This window comes from Acipenser ruthenus, chromosome 2 (genome assembly GCF_902713425.1).
Source record: "Acipenser ruthenus chromosome 2, fAciRut3.2 maternal haplotype, whole genome shotgun sequence".
Taxonomy (NCBI): Eukaryota; Metazoa; Chordata; class Actinopteri; order Acipenseriformes; family Acipenseridae; genus Acipenser; species Acipenser ruthenus.
In genome coordinates, this window is record NC_081190.1 from 102,540,360 (window position 1) to 102,556,177 (window position 15,818).

A 15,818-nucleotide genomic window follows, 5' to 3' on the forward strand; every position below is an offset into this window, starting at 1 on the left:
AGCTGGCAGGCAGCAGTCTTGGGTTCCAGCTGGCGGCAGTCAGCCATAACATGCCCTGGGGTCCCACAGCGCCAGCAGATTCTCTCCGTGTCCCACGCCCTCACAGAGTTCAGTAGTCGGGTCCAGGAAATCAGCTGTCTGGCGGGGCGGCGTGTTGCATGCTGGTTGAGAAACACCTTGCTTCGATGGCAGTAGCATGGTCAATCGCCTCGTCCAGGGATATTGGTGTTGCAAGCCAGACTTGATAACGCAGCTCTGGGGGTTCAATGCTGCGTAGAAAAGCATTTAGCGCAATGCGGCGGATGAAGCTGCTGCCCTCACTGCTGTACACCCTCCTTGTTAGGCGGTCTACGTCGGCTCCCAGTGCTCACAAATGTTCTCCAGGAGTTCATCTACGGTTCTGCAACTTAAAATAACTTGATAATCAGCTCTTTCCTCAGGTTCCAGATCCAGTAGTGTCTCCAGCGCAGCTCCCTTGAGAGACTGGGTCAGGTAGGACACCTTGATGACCGAGTTCCAGCTGTGTTCAGTGGCTGCGAGTTCAAACTGGGCCAGGAAGGCTTCTAGCGATGTCTGCCTGGAGAAGCGGGGAAGCTTCGGTTTGGGACCGGGTGGTATGTGTTCCAAAAGTGGCACGGTAGTAACAGGGGATGGTGACGTGGTGGCTGTAGGGGCTGGTGATGGGGCGGCGGCAGCAGTAGGTGGTGGGCTCTTGCTGTGTTCGATTGTTAGCTACTCAAACTGCTTCAGCAGGGTCTCCTGGTGAGCTTGGAGAGCCGGGGGTGCGGGTCTCGTGTTGGTGGTCTCACCCGCTGACTCGGTGCAGGACAGCGGTATTTTCGAGGCTCTGGTGGCTGTTGCATCGGTAAGGGTCTGTTCCGGCTCTGCAGCCGCAGAGTTCCAGGTCGAGTTCCTGGGGAAGCAGCGCGAAGCACGGTTCCGGCGGCAGCACGTCTCAGTGGGGTGAACTCCTTCTCGGTATACCGACAGGGGTGGGGAAAGATGGTATCGGTCTGCTTCCAGAGCATTCTCTCCGCTGGCTTCGTCTTTGGTCAGGCTGCTGCCCCTTCTCTGTTCCCTACTTCTAGGGTGTTCGAATCCGAGGTCACCATATCCCGCTGTTGTTTTCTGACACCAGTGTGGCGGCAGCGTGTGGTGGGTTCTCAGCGGCGGTAATGAAGACGCTACTCGGAATGATTTTTGGCTCTTAAAAGTGCTGTTTAATATTTGCTCTTTCAGAAAATGGATTTAGCTCCTTTACACTCCCCAGCAACAACAACAAGTTGCAGAGTGCAGACTGCGTTTATATAGGCTGTGGTTAATGCTCATTGGCTGAGGTTACAGTAACTAATTGACGTAATCCCCCACCATTCACACAGCACAGCACAGCATGCATGCAGGGGGCGGCGCGCACACACACACAACAGGCAACAGAGACATTAAATTAACAGGCAACAATAAATACAGAATTTCAACAGTAAAAATTAACAGACCTACCCACAGAAAGAATAATCCGCCCAGCAAGTTCAACACAGAACACACAAAGTCCCAGTCCTCGGTCTCGTTTGACCCAACGCTACAATATATTTGTATCCTTGCAAATATAATCATCTTTTCAAATCTAACTTTTTTTATATTCTAATCAGGGCCGGTGCCAGTTTTCTGTGGGTCGCAGCAATGGCCCTCCAGTAGTCCCTTGCTAAACCAGACATATCTGGAGACATGAGTTGTCCGATTTATTATATATATATATATATATATATATATATATATATATATATATATATATATATATATATATATATAATAAATGTAGTAAGTACGATAAATCAATCAATCAATCAATCTTTATTTTATATAGCGCCTTTCATAGTGGACCACCATCACAAAGCGCTTTACAAGATGCAGTAACAACAAGTAAATCCACAATACTTTAAATACAGAGAAATGCATAATACATGAAATACAGTTTAAAAAAAAAAGCATGATACATTAAATACAGTGAAATGATTTAATGTATAAGAACAAAAAAATGGATAAGAACGAATTCAAATAAGAGCAATTACAAAAAACATGGATATGGATACCTTTAAGAGTAAAATCAACTACAAGATACAGAAAATAGTTATAATTAAGAGCTGTAGTAGAATACGGTAACGCACTTTCTTTTTACTTTAGCCTACCGGTAACAAAATAAACCATGCAGCTACATTTTACACATTAAATAGTAAAATATTATTTTTAATTAAAGCTAAACGATTTTAACACATTTTTCTTTTTTTACTTAGTACACAATTAACGGAAAACAGAACACACACTTTACAGAAATAATCATTTTAAATTGACATAGAAAATTTGACGTGTGCGTATTGCTTTTTTTATCATCTTTTCCTTCCATTTTTTGATAACCAGATTGATGATTCTTTTTTATTTGCAGGTTTCATTTTTGATGGTTTAAATCGTATAATTATAATAAGGTGTTTAGGTGTTAATAATAGATGTTATGATAACGAGCCTCGACAAAAAGCTTGTCAAATGAAAGTCTTGATGGAAAGTAAAAGTGCAATTATAGAATGTCTTTAATTGGCACATTTGTATAATTGTATGTCGAGATCAGCCAATAGCATTCGGCTTTAGGGAGTGAGAAGAGGCAGGACTAAGGAAACAGGACGCAAGCAGGAAAAGAGAAAAGAAAAAAGGGGCGATCTGAAAAGTTTCACTGCACTGCATGCTTACAGTTTAGTTGAGTGAGAACTAAACGTTTCTAGTGTGAAAGACTGCTTGAGTAGGATAGCTGGCAAAGAAATAGTACATTTACTCATATTTTATTTCTGTATGTGTGTGGGCCCCCCTCAGGCGTTGGGGCCCCAGGCACTTGCCCGGGTGCTGACGCCGGCCCTATTTTCTAATTCTAAATTCTAATGAGCAATTTGCCCCATTTTTCCAAGTTTTCATTTGTCTATTTATTGATTTATTTAAGTAGGTGTGTTACTGTATTTATTTAAATACGTGTTATGTAAAGCTTTAATATCATTCTTACCTCTTATTAGCTTTCTTAACATTATTACTAGTCTCCATTTTATCGTGCCAATATACTTTTTGTACCTAAAACCACCCTATGCAAATACTTCACTTACAACTCTACAGAGAAACTGCTGCATCCTGAAAAGGTTGCTGCAAGTCACATGCCATCTAGTTTGAAGAACATCATAAAAATAGGTGCCAATCACAAATTCAATATAAACAATAGAAAGCAAAAGATATTCAACACAAGAAAAAGGGGGGTATAAAATGATAAAGTAGCTAGTGCAAAATCTTTAGCTACCACTCCTTTTTCATTTTTAATGTTTGCTTTAACTTCGAGTTCAGGGGCTGTTCTTCAGTTACCTGCCATCGACATATGTAATAGTTATTGCAAAGTGCCAGTACCATTTGATCTACCTGATCTCAGGGGAAAGCAACTAACTGCAGTTAGCAACTATTGTCATAATAAAGTATAATATAAGTCTATTTGTCATATACAATAAGTCAAGTAAAGTGTGTTAAAACATGTAACCAGTGTATTAAGAATGTTGAATGCTTGCTGGAATATAATGTTTCTGATTTTTCAAAATGTTTTTTTTCATAAAACATTTTGTATAAATAAAACCAATACATAATGTACAATACTTTATAAGAATAACACTCACATATATAGTGTAATATTTGAAAGTCCTTTTTTTATTATTTGTACTCTGAATGTGCAGATACCTTGTAGCTATAGTATAGGCAGATTTCTGTGGAACCCTTCAGATTTTAAAAATAGAGCTGTGCCCCAGGCTTTGTATCACCTGAGTTCACAAAAAAAAAAAGATTAACACTGTACAGCACCTGCTGCCTGCCAGGGAGGAATAGCCTGGGGGGAGGGGGGCAAGATAGCAGTGTTGTAATCGAGTCACAAAAATTGGGACTCAAGTCAGGGGGGTAAGACACCTTAACCATATGAAAGGACATTTTGTGGCATTTAATTTGATATTTGATATATAGAGAGCCTGCTTATAAGCTTAAAACATAGCAGCTACAAAGGAAAACAATCCAAGTAATGCAACTGAGGCGAAATCAGAGTTTTAAAACCATTGCATACGAGCACATATATGCTCCAGTTCAAAATCAATAAACTCAACCTAATACGCTAAATATCGATATAGTGCACGTCGTAATATTGCTATCGTGCATGTCGTAATATCGCTATCGTGTACGTTGTAATATCGCTATCGTGCATGTTGTAATATCGCTATCGTGCATGTCGTAATATCGATATCGTGCATGTCGTAATATCGCTATCGTGCATGTCGTAATATCGCTATCGTGCATGTCGTAATATCGCTATCGTGCATGTTGTAATATCGCTATCGTGCATGTCGTAATATCGATATCATGTACGTTGCAATATCGCTATCGTGCATGTTGTAATATCGCTGTCGTGCATGTCGTAATATCGCTATCGTGCATGTTGTAATATCGCTATCATGTACGTTACAATATCGGTATCGTGCATGTTGTAATATCACTATCGTGCACATCGTAATATCGCTATCGTGCATGTCGTAATATCGCTATCGTGCATGTTGTAATATCGCTATCGTGCATGTCGTAATATCGCTATTATGCACATCGTAATATCGCTATCATGCATGTCATAATATCGATATCATGTACGTTGTAATATCGCTATCGTGCATGTTGTAATATCGCTATCGTGCATGTCGTAATATCGCTATCGTGCATGTCGTAATATCAATATCATGTATGTTGTAATATCGATATCGTGCATGTCGTAATATCGAAATCATGTACGTTGTAATATCGCTATCGTGCATGTTGTAATATCGCTATCATGCATGTCGTAATATCGCTATCGTGCATGTCGTAATATCGCTATCATGCATGTCGTAATATCGCTATCGTGCACATCGTAATATCGCTATCGTGCATGTCGTAATATCGATATCATGTACGTTGTAATATCGATATCATGTACGTTGTAATATCGCTATCGTGCATGTCGTAATATCGCTATAGTGCATGTCGTAATATCGCTATCGTGCATGTTGTAATATCGCTATCATGTACGTTACAATATCGCTATCGTGCACATCGTAATATCGCTATCGTGCATGTCGTAATATCGCTATTATGTACGTTGTAATATCGCTATCGTGCATGTTGTAATATCGCTATCGTGCACATCGTAATATCGCTATCGTGCATGTTGTAATATCGCTATTATGTACGTTGTAATATCGCTATCGTGCATGTTGTAATATCGCTATCGTGCACATCGTAATATCGCTATCGTGCATGTTGTAATATCGCTATCGTGCATGTCGTAATATCGATATCATGTATGTTGTAATATCGCTATCGTGCATGTCGTAATATCACTATCGCGCATGTCGTAATATCGCTATCGTGCATGTCGTAATATTGATATCATGTACGTTGCAATATCGCTAACGTGTGTGTTGTAATATTGATATCATGCATGTTGTAATATCTCTATCGTGCATGTCGTAATGCTATCGTGCATGTTGTAATATCGCTATCGTGCACGTTGTAATATTGACATCGTGCATGTTGTAATATCGCTATCATGCATGTCGTAATATTGATATCATGTACGTTGCAATATCGCTAACGTGTGTGTTGTAATATTGATATCATGCATGTTGTAATATCTCTATCGTGCATGTCGTAATATTGCTATCGTGCATGTTGTAATATCGCTATCGTGCACGTTGTAATATTGACATCGTGCATGTTGTAATATCGCTATTGTGCACGTCGTAATATTGACATCGTGCATGTTGTAATATCGCTATCATGCATGTCGTAATATCGCTATCGTGCACGTCGTAATATCGCTATCGTGCATGTCGTAATATCGCTATCGTGCACGTCGTAATATCGCTATCGTGCATGTCATAATATCAATATCATGTACGTTGTTATATCGCTATCGTGCATGTCGTAATATTGACATCGTGCATGTTGTAATATCGCTATCATGCATGTCGTAATATCGCTATCGTGCATGTCGTAATATTGATATCATGTACATTGTAATATCGCTATCATGTACGTTGTAATATCACTATCGTGCACATCGTAATATCGCTATCGTGCATGTCGTAATATCGATATCATGTACGTTGTAATATCACTATCGTGCATGTCGTAATATTGACATCATGCATGTTGTAATATCGATATCGTGCATGTCGTAATATCGATATCATGTACGTCGTAATATCGCTATCGTGCACGTCGTAATATCACTATCGTGCATGTCGTAATATCGCTATCGTGCATGTCGTAATATCGCTATCGTGCATGTCGTAATATCGATATCTTGTAAGTTGTAATATCACTATCATGCATGTCGTAATATTGACATCGTGCATGTTGTAATAGTGATATCGTGCATGTTGTACTATTGATATCATGCATGTTGTAATATCGCTATCGTGCACGTCGTAATATCGATATCGTGCATGTCGTAATATTGATATCATGTACGTTGTAATATCGCTATCGTGCATGTCGTAATATCGCTATCGCGCATGTTGTAATATTGATATCATGCATGTTGTAATATCGCTATTGTGCACGTTGTAATATCGCTATTGTGCACGTCGTAATATTGACATCGTGCATGTTGTAATATCGCTGTCGTGCATGTCGTAATATCGCTATCGTGCATGTTGTAATATTGATATCATGTACGTTGTAATATCGCTATCGTGCATGTCGTAATATCGCTATCGTGCACGTCGTAATATCGCTATCGTGCATGTCGTAATATCGCTATCGTGCATGTCATAATATCGATATCATGTACGTTGTAATATCACTATCGTGCATGTCGTAATATTGACATCATGCATGTTGTAATATTGATATCATGCATGTCGTAATATCGCTATCGTGCATGTCGTAATATCGCTATCGTGAATGTCGTAATATCGCTATCGTGCATGTCGTAATATCGACATCATGCATGTCGTAATATCGATATCATGCATGTCGTAATATCGCTATCGTGCATGTCGTAATATCAATATCATGTACGTCGTAATATCAATATCATGTAAGTTGTAATATCACTATCGTGCATGTCGTAATATCGCTATCGTGCACGTCGTAATATCGCTATTGTGCATGTCGTAATATTGATATCATGTACGTTGTAATATCGCTATCGTGCATGTCGTAATATTGATATCATGTACATTGTAATATCGCTATCGTGCATGCCGTAATATCGCTATCGTGCATGTCGTAATATCGCTATCGCGCATGTTGTAATATTGATATCATGCACGTCGTAATATCGCTATCATGCATGTCGTAATATCGATATCATGTAAGTTGTAATATCACTATCATGCACGTCGTAATATTGACATTGTGCATGTTGTAATAGTGATATCGTACATGTTGTAATATTGATATCATGCATGTTGTAATATCGCTATCGTGCATGTCGTAATATCGCTATCGTGCACATCGTAATATCGCTATCGTGCATGTCGTAATATTGATATCATGTACGTTATAATATCGCTATCGTGCACGTCGTAATATCGCTATCGTGCATGTTGTAATATTGATATCATGCATGTTGTAATATCACTATTGTGCACGTCGTAATATTGACATCGTGAATGTTGTAATATCGCTGTCGTGCATGTCGTAATATCGCTATCGTGCATGTCGTAATATCGATATCATGTACGTTGTAATATCGCTGTCGTGCATGTCGTAATATCGCTATCGTGCATGTCGTAATATCGATATCATGTACGTTGTTATATCGCTATCGTGCATGTCGTAATATCGATATCATGTACGTTGCAATATCGCTATCGCGCATGTCGTAATATCGCTATCGTGCATGTCGTAATATCGATATCATGTATGTTGTAATATCGCTATCGTGCATGTCGTAATATCGCTATCGTGCATGTCGTAATATCGATATCATGTATGTTGTAATATCGCTATCGTGCATGTCGTAATATTGACATCATGCATGTTGTAATATTGATATCATGCATGTCGTAATATCGCTATCGTGCATGTCATAATATCGATATCATGTACGTTGTTATATCGCTATCGTGCATGTCGTAATATCGATATCATGTACGTTGCAATATCGCTATCGCGCATGTCGTAATATCGCTATCGTGCATGTCGTAATATCGCTATCGTGCATGTCGTAATATCGATATCATGTATGTTGTAATATCGCTATCGTGCATGTCGTAATATTGACATCATGCATGTTGTAATATTGATATCATGCATGTCGTAATATCGCTATCGTGCATGTCGTAATATCAATATCATGTACGTCGTAATATCAATATCATGTACATCGTAATATCGCTATCGTGCACGTTGTAATATCGCTATCGTGCATGTCGTAATATCGATATCATGTAAGTTGTAATATCACTATCGTGCACGTCGTAATATTGACATCATGCATGTCGTAATATCGATATCATGTACGTTGTAATATCGCTATCGTGCATGTCGTAATATCGCTATCGCGCATGTTGTAATATCGCTATCGTGCATGTCGTAATATTGATATCATGTACGTTGTAATATCGCTATCGTGCATGTCGTAATATCGCTATCGTGCATGTTGTAATATTGATATCATGTACGTTGTAATATCGCTATCGTGCATGTCGTAATATCGCTATCGCGCATGTTGTAATATTGATATAATGCATGTTGTAATATCGCTATCGTGCATGTCGTAATATCACTATCGTGCATGTTGTAATATTGATATCATGTACGTTGTAATATCGCTATCGTGCATGTCGTAATATCGCTATCGTGCATGTTGTAATATTGATATAATGCATGTTGTAATATCGCTATCGTGCACGTCGTAATATCGCTATCGTGCATGTTGTAATATTGATATCATGTACGTTGTAATATCGCTATCGTGCATGTCGTAATATCGCTATCGTGCACGTCGTAATATCGCTATCGTGCACGTCGTAATATCGCTATCGTGCACGTCGTAATATCGCTATCGTGCACGTCGTAATATCGCTATCGTGCATGTCGTAATATCGCTATCGTGCACGTCGTAATATCGCTATCGTGCACGTCGTAATATCGTTATCGTGCATGTCATAATATCGATATAATGTACGTTGTAATATCACTATCGTGCATGTCGTAATATTGACATCATGCATGTTGTAATATTGATATCATGCATGTCGTAATATCGCTATCGTGCATGTCGTAATATCGCTATCGTGAATGTCGTAATATCGCTATCGTGCATGTCGTAATATCGACATCATGCATGTCGTAATATCGATATCATGCATGTCGTAATATCGCTATCGTGCATGTCGTAATATCAATATCATGTACGTCGTAATATCAATATCATGTAAGTTGTAATATCACTATCGTGCATGTCGTAATATCGCTATCGTGCACGTCGTAATATCGCTATTGTGCATGTCGTAATATTGATATCATGTACGTTGTAATATCGCTATCGTGCATGTCGTAATATTGATATCATGTACGTTGTAATATCGCTATCGTGCATGTCGTAATATCGCTATCGTGCATGTCGTAATATCGCTATCGCGCATGTTGTAATATTGATATCATGCACGTCGTAATATCGCTATCATGCATGTCGTAATATCGATATCATGTAAGTTGTAATATCACTATCATGCACGTCGTAATATTGACATTGTGCATGTTGTAATAGTGATATCGTACATGTTGTAATATTGATATCATGCATGTCGTAATATCGCTATCGTGCACATCGTAATATCGCTATCGTGCATGTCGTAATATTGATATCATGTACGTTGTAATATCGCTATCGTGCACGTCGTAATATCGCTATCGTGCATGTTGTAATATTGATATCATGCATGTTGTAATATCACTATTGTGCACGTCGTAATATTGACATCGTGAATGTTGTAATATCGCTGTCGTGCATGTCGTAATATCGCTATCGTGCATGTCGTAATATCGATATCATGTACGTTGTAATATCGCTATCGTGCACGTCGTAATATCGCTATCGTGCACATCGTAATATCGCTATCGTGCACATCGTAATATCGCTATCGTGCATGTCATAATATCGATATCATGTACGTTGTTATATCGCTATCGTGCATGTCGTAATATCGCTATCGTGCATGTCGTAATATCGATATCATGTAAGTTGTAATATCACTATCATGCACGTCGTAATATTGACATTGTGCATGTTGTAATAGTGATATCGTACATGTTGTAATATTGATATCATGCATGTCGTAATATCGCTATCGTGCACATCGTAATATCGCTATCGTGCATGTCGTAATATTGATATCATGTACGTTGTAATATCGCTATCGTGCACGTCGTAATATCGCTATCGTGCATGTTGTAATATTGATATCATGCATGTTGTAATATCACTATTGTGCACGTCGTAATATTGACATCGTGAATGTTGTAATATCGTTGTCGTACATGTCGTAATATCGCTATCGTGCATGTCGTAATATCGATATCATGTACGTTGTAATATCGCTATCGTGCACGTCGTAATATCGCTATCGTGCACATCGTAATATTGCTATCGTGCACATCGTAATATCGCTATCGTGCATGTCATAATATCGATATCATGTACGTTGTTATATCGCTATCGTGCATGTCGTAATATCGATATCATGTACGTTGCAATATCGCTATCGTGCACGTCGTAATATTGATATCATGTACATTGTAATATCGCTATCGTGCATGTTGTAATATCGCTATCGTGCACATCGTAATATCGCTATCGTGCATGTCGTAATATCGATATCATGTACGTTGTAATATCGCTATCGTGCATGTCGTAATATCGCTATCGCGCATGTCGTAATATCGATATCATGTATGTTGTAATATCGCTATCGTGCATGTTGTAATATCGCTATCGTGCATGTCATAATATCGATATCATGTATGTTGTAATATCGCTATCGTGCATGTCGTAATATTGACATCATGCATGTTGTAATATTGATATCATGCATGTCGTAATATCGCTATCGTGCATGTCATAATATCGATATCATGTACGTTGTTATATCGCTATCGTGCATGTCGTAATATCGATATCATGTACGTTGCAATATCGCTATCGCGCATGTCGTAATATCGCTATCGTGCATGTCGTAATATCGCTATCGTGCATGTCGTAATATCGATATCATGTATGTTGTAATATCGCTATCGTGCATGTCGTAATATTGACATCATGCATGTTGTAATATTGATATCATGCATGTCGTAATATCGCTATCGTGCATGTCGTAATATCAATATCATGTACGTCGTAATATCAATATCATGTACATCGTAATATCGCTATCGTGCACGTTGTAATATCGCTATCGTGCATGTCGTAATATCGATATCATGTAAGTTGTAATATCACTATCGTGCACGTCGTAATATTGACATCATGCATGTCGTAATATCGATATCATGTACGTTGTAATATCGCTATCGTGCATGTCGTAATATCGCTATCGCGCATGTTGTAATATCGCTATCGTGCATGTCGTAATATTGATATCATGTACGTTGTAATATCGCTATCGTGCATGTCGTAATATCGCTATTGTGCATGTTGTAATATTGATATCATGTACGTTGTAATATCGCTATCGTGCATGTCGTAATATCGCTATCGCGCATGTTGTAATATTGATATAATGCATGTTGTAATATCGCTATCGTGCACGTCGTAATATCGCTATCGTGCATGTCGTAATATTGATATCATGTACGTTGTAATATCGCTATCGCGCATGTTGTAATATTGATATCATGCATGTTGTAATATCGATATCGTGCATGTCGTAATATTACTATCGTGCATGTCGTAATATTACTATCGTGGATGTCGTAATATCGATATCGTGCATGTCGTAATATCGCTATCGTGCATGTCGTAATATTGATATCGTGCATGTCGTAATAATATATCGAATTCTTCCAAAACACAGAAACACTATACTGTATATACGTCAAGAAAACTGATGTTTAGCTTAGTAGTTAGAAACACCATGTTTATTTCACCAAAAGCAAAACATTTTAAATCCCACGATATCGCAATATGGAAATTATTATCAATATTGATATCATATCAAAATATAGATATTGGTGCTCATCACTAATATTAGCATTGTGAACTTTTACTGTTGTTGACTTTATCTGCTGTCACAGTTATTGTTAAACTTGACCAATTGTTTGCATCATCAGAAAACTCATTGATGACAACATCAGACATACCTCTTTGGTCGACACTTGTATGTTTTTGGCTATCAAAGAGCAACAAAAGAAATGTAAGATAGCCCCACCCTGATAAAATCCACAAAGCTGTATACTTTGCCACATGAGCCTAAACACTTCAAAGTAGCTTTACAGCGGGCACAAAGTGAATAAATGAAATGTTTTTTTTTGTCTCCTGCAGGTTTCTTTGCCAGAAGGGTTGGCGTGTCCAGGATTAACCATGGCATCATGCACCCTGCAACCAATGGGAGTTTGAAAGAACCTTTCAAGCACAGCAAGCTCTGTTTCTAAAGACACAAGCCTGTGTGTGTGTGTTTGTCAGCATTACTTATTCGAGGTCCCCCTACCTAAGAAGTGTTCAATATTTAAAGGGCTAATTCAATAATTTGTGCACTTACTGTACTCTCTCATGTGTGCTGATTTTTATTTTTAAAAAACCATTTGATATAGCAAACATGTATTTTCATTAAAAAAAAACAAAAGAAACAAACAAATGATATTTTGGTCTTGTACCATACTTGGTTTAAGAAATCTCTCAGTTTGCAAGCCTTACATTTAGGTAGTCTGTTAAGACTGCACTTCCTTGTTCATTTCACCAGTAGTGTCACTGGCTGCAATGCAAGCCGGTCATTAGTGGAAGCAGATGGTTTATTAATGACAGGAAAGTAGGCATTGCAGGGGTGGAGAAAATTCTGTGCCCAAGATGAAATGATGCAGGAAGTGCAAGTATAATGGACAAATTGAAAGTACCACATGCAAACTGAGAACTTTCTTCCACCTAATGTGGTACCAGAAATTATATATACGGGTAAGATTATACACTATTCATTAGCTATAACCACCTTAAACTATATACTGACATTCTTATTTCCACATACAGTTTCTTTCTCCACACTTCACTGGTAACCATTTACTGTATGCAAATTGATGCAACTATTGCAATGCCAAATATGTTAGTGAAACACAGAAGGAATTGCACATGGGATTAGAATGACATATGGCAGACAGCAAAAGCGGAAATGCATTATTGTAGCTAGATAAACATGCATTAACAGCAGGCTCTCTGCTCCATGGCATCAGCATACACTGAATTCAGATAAATTGCCTGGAACGAAGAAAATGTTTTCAAGCTTTACATACCTATATATAATACATAAAAGTGACCCATAAAAACTCAGTTCTGAATATCCTATGAGTGTTGCTTTGTATTCTCCACATGCATAATCACAAAAGGCTCTGTACAAAAACAAAACCTGAATATAAAAACTGTTTATTGCACATCTTTATTTATATATTTATTTTAAATTAAAAAATTAAACAAAAAACAAGGACAAAAACAAAAAAAAAAGACCGAATAAATAAACAAAGCAATGAAACAATGAAATGTAACACTTTTTAACAGACTGAGATCAAATATTGCTGTGGAGAACAAACACAAAACTGTCTGAAAATAGATCAAAATGATACCATCATTAACCCAAAGTGGCCCCAATAAGCATCAGGAGATTAGCAGCTCATCTGCATAATAGGAGACAAGAGCAGCAAACAGAGGGAGAGGGTAGCACAATGAATCAGGAGATACAGGGCAATGGAGTCCAGGGGGACCAGGAATTGAGAGCAACCAGCAGGCACATCAACTGGATATGCAAACAACACATCATTTATTACACTGATTAAAATGTGGAAACGGTACCTAACAATCTCCAGGCTGGCTTTGTTAGCGTCCAAACGTGTTGATTAAGAATTCATTTATTAAACATTATTTAACCAGGAAAGACCTCGATGAGATGATAACATCTTCTTTTCATGGGTCCTCCCTCAGGATGCACAGACGCTTTGAAAAAGCCTTCCATACTGTTACTGCAAAACGCTTCATTCTTCAAACACATATTGAACATGTGCATGAATAATTGCTGTACAGTGTTATGTTATAACTTGTCATCTATCTTAGTCAAAAGCAAACCCATGGTCAGGGAATGGTGATAATGCGGGAATTAATTAAGAAGATTTAATTAATTTTACATAGGAATAGTATGGGGCGCTGTGTAAAAAAAAACAAAAAAAACCAAAAAAAAAAACACCCACACACATTTTATCAGGTGTTTTTTCTGGATTTAATTTAAATCACATAATCTTTCCTAGATTTAATTAAATATATATATATATTCAAAATTTAGCTTAACATATATAAATATATAATATGTAAATGCGTATCACAAATTCAATATAACAATTAAATCTGGAAAAAAATGCTTCAGTCTTTAAATCTCTTTTTTTTTTTTTACACTTGGCAAGTCAACATTTAGCTGACATGTTAAATCTGGGAATCTAACAAATAAATCTGTGAAAAAATACATGCAACTGGGGTCTCCGAGTGGCTCACCCAGTTAAAGCGCTGCTGCTAGGAGCGCAGGATGAGTCACACAGGTTGGGTGGTGCCAGTTCGCATCCATTCTGTGCAAAGAGGCCGAACGTTCCACCTGGACAAGGCACCCCTCCTTCTTCAGCACAGAAACAGAGAGCTGTATCCTCTCATGAGAGTTCTGTGCCTAGGGAAAGTAGGAGAACAGCACATAGGAGACAGACTTCACGGTCCTCCTCATCTTCTCCTTCTCCCCTCCTCTGGTTTCCCCTCTAAGAAGAAGAAGAGGAGAGTCTCATAGATCGGAGAGCTCTGAGCAGCTAGATAAGCTGTAGCAGGTGGTCTACCAACAGGGAAACATGTTAGTAGAGCTACCGCACTGCTGCACCTGCTCCCTCTGCACCATTAGTCACAGGGAGTAGTACACGCAGAATGGCAGCAAGAGTATCATTGATGCTTCTGAGGAGGCAGTTGATCAAGAGTTCCCCTCTGAGGAGGGTGACTCAGACGGCGCAACAGCAGTATCACCTGTGTCATTATCAGAAGAGCTTTTGCCGCTGATTAAGAGGGCCACGGACGTTTTGAATGTTCCATGGCCTGTAGATGACAAGCGGAAACACTCAATTTTTGCGGATGATCCCGCTCCAAGGCTTACTCAGCTGGTGCTTTTGCTGCGCGACTGGGTAATTATGACAGCATCTTGGTGGCTTACCAGAGCTCTTTGTTGCTTTCTCAGTCATAGACCCACACCACAGCAGCTTGAGGAGCTGCGGCTGGTGAATAAGAACCTACACTGGATACACCGTGTAACAAATTATTATTATTTTTTTTGTTCCTGGGTAGTAAGTGTTATTTCCTAATTGCTTATGCCTCAAAAGTATAGAAAATGGCTATTATTCCCCACAAACTTTGCTTTTGTGACCAGGACAGTGATATTTTGAAATTTACCTATTTTCCAGAACATTCCAGATAGATTCAGTGCTGAGTAAACTTGGAGTAACTTCTAGAACTTTCTAGTAATATAAATAGTAGTATAAATACAGGGGCCTTAAGCCCA